Raw genomic sequence first — 9,872 nt, forward strand, 5'->3', positions numbered from 1 at the left:
GAGTGGATGTCAGGGCTACTTAACATCAGTACTTGATGTCGATGCAAAGGTTACCCCTCTAGGAGAGGTAAAGGTGGTTAAAGAATTCCCCGACGTCTTTCCAGATGATCTGATGCATTTACCGCCTGATAGAGAGTTGGAGTTTGCCATAAACTTGATTCCTAGAGCAGCTCTAGTGTCTCAAGCTCCATACAAGATGGCACTAGCCGAATTGAAGGAGTTGCAGATGCAGTTGCAGGAATTATTGGAAAAGGGGTTTATTCGCCCAAGTGTTTCACCTTGGGGTGCCCCAGTATTGTTTGTCAAGAAGAAGGATGGCAGCTTGCGTATATGCATCGATTACCGGGAATTAAATAAGCTAACCATTAAGAACCGGTATCCATTGCCACGCATTGATGATTTATTTGACCAACTGCAGGGTGCCAAGGTATTTTCAAAGATAGACCTTCGATCAGGCTATTATCAGCTCAAGATAAAGAGCGGCGACATACCCAAGACAGCATTCAGGACTCGGTATGGTCACTATGAGTTCCTAGTGTTATCTTTTGGGTTAACCAATGCACCGGCAGCATTCATGGATTTAATGAATCGAGTATTTCACGATGTCCTTGATAAATGGGTAATTATTTTTATTGATGACATCTTGATCTACTCCAAGACAGAAGAGGAGCACACTCAACATTTGAGAATGGTGTTACAGAGGTTGAGAGAACAACAATTGTTTGCCAAATACAGCAAATGTGAATTCTGGCTTGAGCAAGGTTGATTCCTGGGGCACATAGTGTCTAAGGCCGGAATCGAGGTGGATCATGATAAGGTGAAAGCAGTAGTAGAGTGGGAAAGCCCTAAGAATGTCACTGAAATTAGAAGCTTCTTGGGTTTGGTTGGGTACTACTGGCGCTTCATTGTGAATTTTGCCCGAATCTCAGCACCAATGACTAAATTAACAAAAAAGGGTGTGAAATTCGACTGGGTAGAGGAATGTGAGAAGAGTTTCCAAGAATTGAAGAAGAGTTTCCATCCCTGAAGGCACAGGTGGAATGACAGTCTACACTGATGCTTCCAAAGTTAGGTTGGGTTGTGTTCTCATGCAACGCAGAAAAGTGATAGCGTATGCTTCCCGACAACTAAAGGAGTATGAGAAGAACTACCCCACTCATGACTTGGAACTAGCCGCAGTCATTTTTGCCCTTAAGATTTGGTGACATTATTTGTATGGGGAGAAGTGCGAGATATACAATGATCACAAAAGCCTTAAGTACTTTTTCACCCAGAAGGATTTGAACATGAGGCAAAGGAGATGGCTTGAGCTCATGAAGGATTATGACTACGACATTCAATATCATCCCGGTAAGGCTAATGTAGTGGCAGATGTGTTGAGTCGGAAGGCACAGACTGTGTCACTCTCATACTTAGTAGTCAGCCCACCATTTGTACAGGAGGCGACACTAATGGATGAAGCTCTCTTATATGAAGGAGCAACCTTAGAGTTTAAACGTCAACCAGAAAACCTTAATGGCTGACTGTATCCTTGGCGGCTCTACAGGTGCATCCGACGATTAGGCAAGAGGTAATAATGAAACAACCTTTGGATCCTGAATTGCAGCGGATCAGAGTTAAGGTTCAAGATCAAACAATGAACGACCCAGATTTTGTTTTAGCCAGTGATGGGGCATTGATGTTTTGAGGCAGATTGTGTGTACCTGATGATTTGGATATACAAGACAAGATAGTGCGAGAGGCACATAGCTCCGACTACTCACTCCACCTAGGAAGTACAAAGATGTACAAAGACCTCAAACAAAATTACTGGTGGCCAAGCATGAAAGTCACAATAGCTCTGTATGTGGCGACTTGTCTTACATGCCAGAAAGAAAAAGTTGAGAGGCATCGGCCTTATGGTACTCTTGAGCCACTCCCAGTACCAAAATGGAAATGGGACAGGATTATAATGGACTTCGTCACCGGACTACCATGTACACCTAAGGGGATGGATGCGATATGGGTGATTGTTGATCGGCTTACTAAGACTGCTCATTTCATTCCCATCAAGACCAAGTTCTCTATGGCCATAGTGCGCTTGCATGGAGTGCCAGTGAGCATTATGTCAGATAGGGACCCAAGATTCACTTCCAGATTTTAGAAAAGCTTCCAGCGTGCCTTGGGATCATAATTGAATTTGAGTACTGCTTTCCACCCATAGACTGATGGTCAGTCGGAGTGAACCATACAGATATTAGAAGACATGCTCAGGGCATGTGCAATGGAAATGTGTGGTAGTTGGGAAGAATATATATCCCTTATAGAGTTTGCCTATAACAACAGTTACCAAGCTACAATTGGGATGGCTCCGTATGAGGCATTATATGGCAGGAAGTGCAGAACTCCTCTGTATTGGGATGAGGTAGGCGAACGTTGAATGTTAGGACCTAAAATGATACAAATGACTTGTGACAAGGTCGATGTTATTCGAGAATGGATTAAAGCAGCTCAATCTCGTCAAAAGAGCTATGCCGACACCCGCAGAAAAGACATTGAATTTCAGCCAGGAGAAAAGGTGTTTCTCAAGATCTCTCCTACTAAGGGGTTGCAAAGATTTCACAGAAAGGGGAAGTTGAGGCCAAGATACATTGGCCCATTTGAGATCTTAGCCCGGGTTGGCTCAGTAGCCTACATGCTTGCTCTGCCACCTTCATTCGGGGATGTTCATAATGTATTTCATATATCCATGCTGAAGCGATACGTCCATAATCCATCCCATGTATTACCCGTGGAACCAGAATATCTAGAAGCTGATATGACCTATACGGAGCAGCCAAATGAAATTTTGGACCGAAAGGTGAAAACTTTTCGCAACCGCTCCATTTCCTACGCAAAGGTGCGTTGGGTTAATCATTCACTTGAAGAAGCATCTTGGGAGAAAGAGGATGAAATCCAAGCCAAGTACCCTCATCCTTTCGAACAACCAGGTACGCCAATTTCGAGGACGAAATTTTTAGAAAGGGGGGGGTAAATGTAATACCCTACTTCTTAAGCCCGGTCTGATTACACGATTGACCCGATTTAACCATGCAGGACCTGAACCGGAGAGGGTTAAGGCGAGTTCCTTATGGACCATGATGGCAAGGGTGACTTTGAACACCGGCTGGCCAGACAAGTCCGAGTCAGTGCCAGAGGAGACGGGTGTACCCAAGCCATGTACATGCACATATCATAAGGCCATATACAGATAAAGCAGGTACGTAGCCATATCTTAAAGCGCATACGTATATTATATCTTATGCCAAGAGTGAGATTCGTGTCGAGAGTCGATTTCCATCAAAATCCCACTTGGTGACCAATTTTCGACCCTCAGGTGGGCGGCCACAGGTGGGCGGCCACAGGTGGGCGCATCCGCCCACCTGAGTGACCCACCCATGTGGTTACTTAGTTATTTTAGAAAGTATAAATAACATTTATGAGTTTTCCATTTTCTCATTTATGACACTCGGGCGTTTGGTGAGAAGAGTAAAGAGGAGAGAGAAAAGAAGGGAAAGAAGAGGAAAAAGGGAAGAAAGAGGAAGAAGAGATGGATTTCAGTGGCACCAAGGGTTGATCTTCCCATTCCGACGTCGGAAGAGTGATCTCCAACACGAGATCTACGTTTAGAGGTGAGCAAAGGCTAGATTCCTTAAACTTTCACCATACCCAAGTAAAACCCTTGATTTGGGTAGAGTTTCTTGAGGTCTTGTAAATCCCCCTTGAGATGATGAATCTAAGGTTTAATAGATGATCTATGTGTTGATTTTGAAGGATTTGAAGAAGTGTTTACAAAGTTGGCAAAAGCATTGGTGATTTGAAGTGATTTTGGGGTTTTGAAGGAGTTCTTGAGCAAAGAAGGTAAGATGGCTTTCCATTCCTTAAATCTAACCTAGATCTAGATTAGAACCATCTTATGAGACCTTGAATGTGTGGAGAATGGGTTTAGAAAAGCCCCATTTGATTTCCCCAAAGGTTGGGGAAGGTTTCAAGGAAAATGGCATTTTTCCGCTGAGACTGGTGGGCCGAGACCGGTGGGCCAAACGACCCGCCTGAGAGGGTAGGCCCTCGGCTAGGACCGATGGGCCAGATCGGAGGGTCAACCGGTGGGCCGACCCGCCCACCTGAGAAGACAGGTGGGCTGTCCGACCCACCCGAGAGGCTCCCAACGTGATTTTTACGTCCGAATGGACCCAAAACGGACGTACGACCTTTTATGATTCTAAACATGATTTTGTCATCAAATCTTGCTAGTTTTGACCCCAAAGTTGTGAAATGCTAACCCCATTCACTTATGATAGGTTCACCAAATTTATGTTTCTTGCGTCGGATCTCACCCGTACCGGGCGTTAGTCTTCGTACACAAAAGGTAAGTGGGGAGAGGACGTTTGGCCTTATTTTAAGGCTTGTTGTGCATCATTCCATTGTATCTAGATTGGCCATGTCATCATACAAATTATATGTAGCTTAGCCATCCTCACATTATCTTATGCCATGTGTGTTGTGATTATTTTCTCAATGTTAAATGATGATGTGCTTATGAGATGAATGTTGACATCATTGTGCATAATGCATTAATAGACTAGATGCCGTAGTCGGCTTGGAAATGAGTGCATTGGTGGCCCGTGGAATGGGACGCGGAGGCACTATACAATCGTATTATGTCATATAGGAGCATGCGGTGTAGGATTATCACCTTCCCGTGCTACGACCCTTCCCAACAGGGGTTGAGGTGTTCGGTTACCATTTGGGGGGAAGCAGTGGTTGCGGTTGTTGGGTCACTGTGGCAGTTAGACATACGCCCGGCTAGTCATTAGGATAGTCGGTAACCCCGGTGGTATATTCAAGAGGGCCAATCATACTGCTTTTAAATTGCTGGAGTCAGCACCTTTAATTTCTATCATTTACTTTATGTTGAGAGCCGGTGGTCGGCATGTTTTACTTTTTTGAGTACTCACAGTGAGCCTTCTCCGACAGCCCTATGGGCGTATAGCGGGATGGAGTTCGCGGCTCGTACCCGGAGTATACACGCATTGTGGTTGTAGTAGCACTAAACCAAAGACTTAGTAATGTTGATTCGGTGGAAGTAATTAAAATGAATTGCATAGCATATAGTGCATATGGTTGTGATTCATTGTGTGGACTGCTGTGTGGTCCTTCTTTTCACTTACTGAGCTAGTGAACTCATCCCACATGTGCACCTCTTTTAGATGATTTTGTAGGTCATCAACCTGAAGAGCACGGGTCGGGCCCCACAGTTGAATTCCCTGAAGAGGATTGGTGGGTCCCTGAGGAATTAAAGCACGGCACGGATTGCTCGTACAAGGGCTGTGTTGCGGGACTGCAGCTCTTATGTCGAGCTGAGCTTAACTATTGATACCGAGCTGAGCTCTTCTTCTGATACCGAGCTGAGCTCTACCTTTTGATACCGAGCTGAGCTCTACTTCTAATACCGAGATGAGCTGACTCTCTGATTTTTTATGTTTCCTTTTGTGTACTTGATATGTAAATTGTATTCTTTTTATGTAAATATCATGCCTGCGGGCCCACATGTACTTAACTATGTAATTACAATTTGGGTATCAAGTATAATGGGAATATTTACAAGTAAACTAAGTCTTCTGCTGAACTGTTGAACACTTTCTTAGTTGTATGTGTGCTGTGGTGGGATACTGTATCAGATGATCCTGGCAGGTTTGGGTTAACCGGTGCTAACCCAGTCATTGGCCCGGTTCTGTGTGAATGGGGTGTGACATATGCCGTGCACACAGACAGTTCTGTTGGAAACCTGGAAAAATCCCTCACCTGACCCAAACACCCTAAAATTCATCCCCCACCTACCCACATAACCAGAAACACTCCCAGGTCTGAAACCCTAGAAATCCCCTTGCAGGAGGGAAGGAGTCTAATTTTGGCTTTTTATATATGAAGGAATCCTGTCAAGATGACTATACAAATGGATAGTGCTCGGAAATACGATTTCCAAGATATATGGTATGCCAAAATCGGACCGACGGATCTCCCACAACTTTCCCTGGAAAATCATTTTTTTTACGTGCATATCGAGTACACTGGCTTGCCAGCCAGCCAGCCCAACCAAGCCCAGCCAGCCCAGCCTGGCCATAGACCTATGTGTGATCCTTGGCCGCACACTGTGCATGGCCCTGCCGCACGCCATGCACATTGTGCCTGCACACCGTGCACATGGCCCGCACACCATGCACATTGGCCGCACACCCATGCATTCGTACAGTTGTGACATCACCCACAGCCCCAAAAAAATTTCTCTCTCCTCTAAATTTTTCAAAAATTACCTTTTCTGACAAAAATTTCTCTCTCCTCTTGCTTTTCTGAAAATTGTCTTTTCCAAACTCTCTCTCCTCTCTCTTTTCTGAAAATTGTCTTTTTTCGTAAAAATTTCTCTCTCCTCCTGCATTTTTGAAAACTACCTTTTCCAAACTTTCTCTCTCCTCCCACTTTTTTGAAAACTGCTTTTTTCGGTTAAACTTTCCCTCTCCTCCCACTTTTTCAAAAATCATCTTTTTTTTGGCTAAACTTTCTCTCTCCTCCTGCTTTTTTGAAAATCACCTTTTTCAGTTAAAATTTCTCTCCTCTTATTTTTTTTTAAAACCCCCTTTTACCCACTGGACAAAAGCCCTCCCCACCCATTTTTTCCTTTAAGCCCCACTTTACCCATTGGACAAAAATCCTATCTCTTCACTTTAGGCAAGAGCCCCCTTTCGTCCACTGGATAAAGGGATTCCCCCTCTCCTATTTGGTTGAAAAAATCTATAAATACACCCCCCTTAGAAAAAAAACACATCAACAGACACCTTAATCCCTTTCAAAGTGAAATTTTCCTCCTCTCCCCCCTCTTGATTTTTTCTGATCTTCGGAGCGATCATCGTCAACATCTGAAAACTCATTCGGATCTTTGAAGTGTTCTTTGGGATCTTGAAGATCTTCAATCCAAATTCTTATTTAGATCTAGTTTTTAGCCAAACCAATATGTTCTTGAGCCACCTCCCTTGAGTGTTCTTGAATGTTCTTGAGCGTTCTTAAGCATTCTTGAGATAGAAACCCCCCCCTTTTGAGGTTCTTCGGGTCTACGAAGAGATCTTTGTTAAGATTTGAAACTCTGTTTGGATCTTCAAAGTATTCTTTGGGACTTTGGAGTTCTATAATCCATTTTTTGGTCAGCTCGTTTCTTTTCAGAAATAGCCTTTTCTAGCCGACCCTCTATCCGAGTGTCCCTGGAAAATTTCCAGAAATAGCCATTCCTAGCGGAAGCTCTATCGAAGTGCCACCTCAGCCTAGCCCTCCCTTAGTCTATCCCCAACGGAAGCTCTGGTGAAGTGCCACCTCATCCCAAGCCCAGAAATATCCTTTCCTAGCCGAACCTCTGTCCGAGTGTCCCCGAATTATTTCCAAAAATAGCCATTCTCAGTGAAAGCTCTGTAAGTGCCACCTCAACCTAGCCCTCCCTTAGCATATCCCCAGCGGAAGCTCTGCTGGAGTGCCACCACATCCCAAGCCCAAAAATAAACTTCCTTAGCCGAAGCTCTGTCTAAATCCAAATCCAGAAATAGCCTTCCCTAGCCGAAGCTCTGTCTAAATCCAAATCCAGAAATAGCCTTCCCTAGCCGAAGCTCTGTCTAAATCCAAATCCGAAAGCGACCGTTCCTAGTCGAAACTCTGTCCAGATACCATCACAATCAGCATCTCTCAGGAAAAGAAGTTGGAGGTCAAGATCTTCCCCTGAGTCGAGAGAACACAAAAGATAGTCCAAGCCAGCACCAATTAAGGGCCCACCCCTCTTGACCCGAAACAGGGGTTAAGTTTAGGTATAATTTCTCAACCAACTTATCATAATGTAGACTTTAAACAGACCTTATCTTAGTGTATATAGTAGATTGAATTCAATTAATGTATATATATATATATATATGTGTGATAACTTAGCCATACATGTGGAATAGTAATAATTGTGGAAAATGTTCATTCTCAAGATTCTAGCATGAAGACCGGTTGAACCAAGTAGATTGGGTGCTTAACACCTTCCCAACTCTGTAACCTGACACTTACCCCAAATCTCTAGACCAGATCAAATTTCAGGCCCTTTTCTCAGGAATTGGGCCCACCCCTAAGTCCTCGGCCCATAACCCTAGGTGGTGACTCCAAACCCCATTTGCATGATCCCGATCCCCTAGTTGGACCATCATCAAAATCACCATCTCAAATGATGAATTTCACACTCTTACAAAATAGGGCTCCACTCTTGCAAAATAGGGCTCCACGTAACTCTTGTGGGGCCCGCAAGCGAAGCACAAACGACTTGAACCCCTCCCCGTCACCATGAAGGTGAAGAGAGAGAGAGAGAGAGGAGAGAGGACTAGGATGCATAGCCCATCCATCTCCGGTCGGTACCCTCACACCCTTGTGTTCAACCCGTTAGCTACATCAATCCGTAAGTTTGCAGTTACTTTTAAATTTCAAACAAGTTTTTGGCACCGTTGCTAGGGAGATAGTTCCATATTATTTTTTACTTTCTTTTGGTAAATCAGAGTGCTTTGTTTGCTTTTTTTTATTTTTATTTTTCTTCTATTGAATTCCTGAGAAGAACAACTTATAATAATAGTTGTATCGGTGGAGGTCACCTAACCTCACAGCATGATAAAGACAGGTTTCACCTTGTAGCAGTACCTCAGGAATTGAATTAAACAACCCTAGATCCTTGTCAGTAAGCTCCGAAAAAGCCAAAAAAAATAATTAAAAAAAAAAAGTTTTTCTTTCCATATTTTGTGCTTGTCTTACTCTAGTTGTGGGTAGTTTACTATTGCATGAGTGTTAGGTGGGTACGTAATACTAAGAATCGATTAGAAAGAAGAGATCTAATAAGTAGTGACCCTATATGTTTGCTCTCTTTAAAACCCTTCAATTTAGGAGACCAACAGCAGAATCCTCCACCAAAATCTCTGAAAGATGGTTCTACCCTGCTAGAGCAACCCAACCTTCCTACATAGTTCTACCACGAGCTCAGGGCTATAATTTTGAGCTTAAATCCCAATACATCACTATTTTGCCCCACTTTCATGGGCTGACCTTTGAGGATGCATACCTATTTCTAAGGGAATTTGAAGAGGTATGTGTTCTAATTAATATCCAACAACTTTTTAATGTTGCTGTTAAGCTTAGGTTCATCACGTTTGCATTAAAGACCAAGCTAAGAAGTAGTTGTATGGGTTACCCATAAATTTCATAATCACAAGGGAGAAATTCACAGTTGCCTTCCTCAAGAAGTTTTTCCCAACTCACAAGACCAATAAGCTTAGAAGTGATATCCTTTAGTTTAAGCAAAAACCTAATGAGTCCTTTTCCAAACTTAGGGAGAGATTCAAGGACTACTCCAAGAATGCCCTCACCATGGCCTAGACTAATGGCATTGATGTGAAATAATTTATAAGGGTATTGATTACCCAACTAAACAAATGGTAGAGTCTATGTGCACTGAGGGATTCACATCCTTTACAGATGAAGGAAAGGCATGAAAATTCTTACTTGACTTAGATGCAAAACCCATGAGTGGAAATCCACCCAAGAAAGTGAAAGAACCATAGGAGGGAAAGGATATTTTGTGGATGGGATAGTAGCCAAGGAAGTCCATTTGAATAGCCTAATCAAGAGGATTGAGGCTACTGTTCTTAGAGAGCCATCATCAATCAATTTGGTTAAGATGTGTGCTTGGTGCCAGTCCCCTGGGTATATTATAGAAGAATGCCCCAATACCACTGGGGGCACTTCCAATGAAAGTGTGAATGTCTTATATCAGAATAATCCATATAGTAACACTTACA

The 9,872-nt window shown here is 43.3% G+C and overlaps 1 non-coding gene across 1 annotated transcript; it reads right to left on the reverse strand.

The window, feature by feature from the left end:
• Positions 1–9,342: 9,342 nt before the first annotated feature.
• On the reverse strand, positions 9,343–9,448 carry LOC122072406. Its single transcript, XR_006138423.1, has one exon. It is a non-coding gene; the product is annotated as a small nucleolar RNA R71 (small nucleolar RNA).
• Positions 9,449–9,872: the final 424 nt, after the last annotated feature.

This window comes from Macadamia integrifolia, chromosome 2, assembly GCF_013358625.1.
Source record: "Macadamia integrifolia cultivar HAES 741 chromosome 2, SCU_Mint_v3, whole genome shotgun sequence".
Taxonomy (NCBI): Eukaryota; Viridiplantae; Streptophyta; class Magnoliopsida; order Proteales; family Proteaceae; genus Macadamia; species Macadamia integrifolia.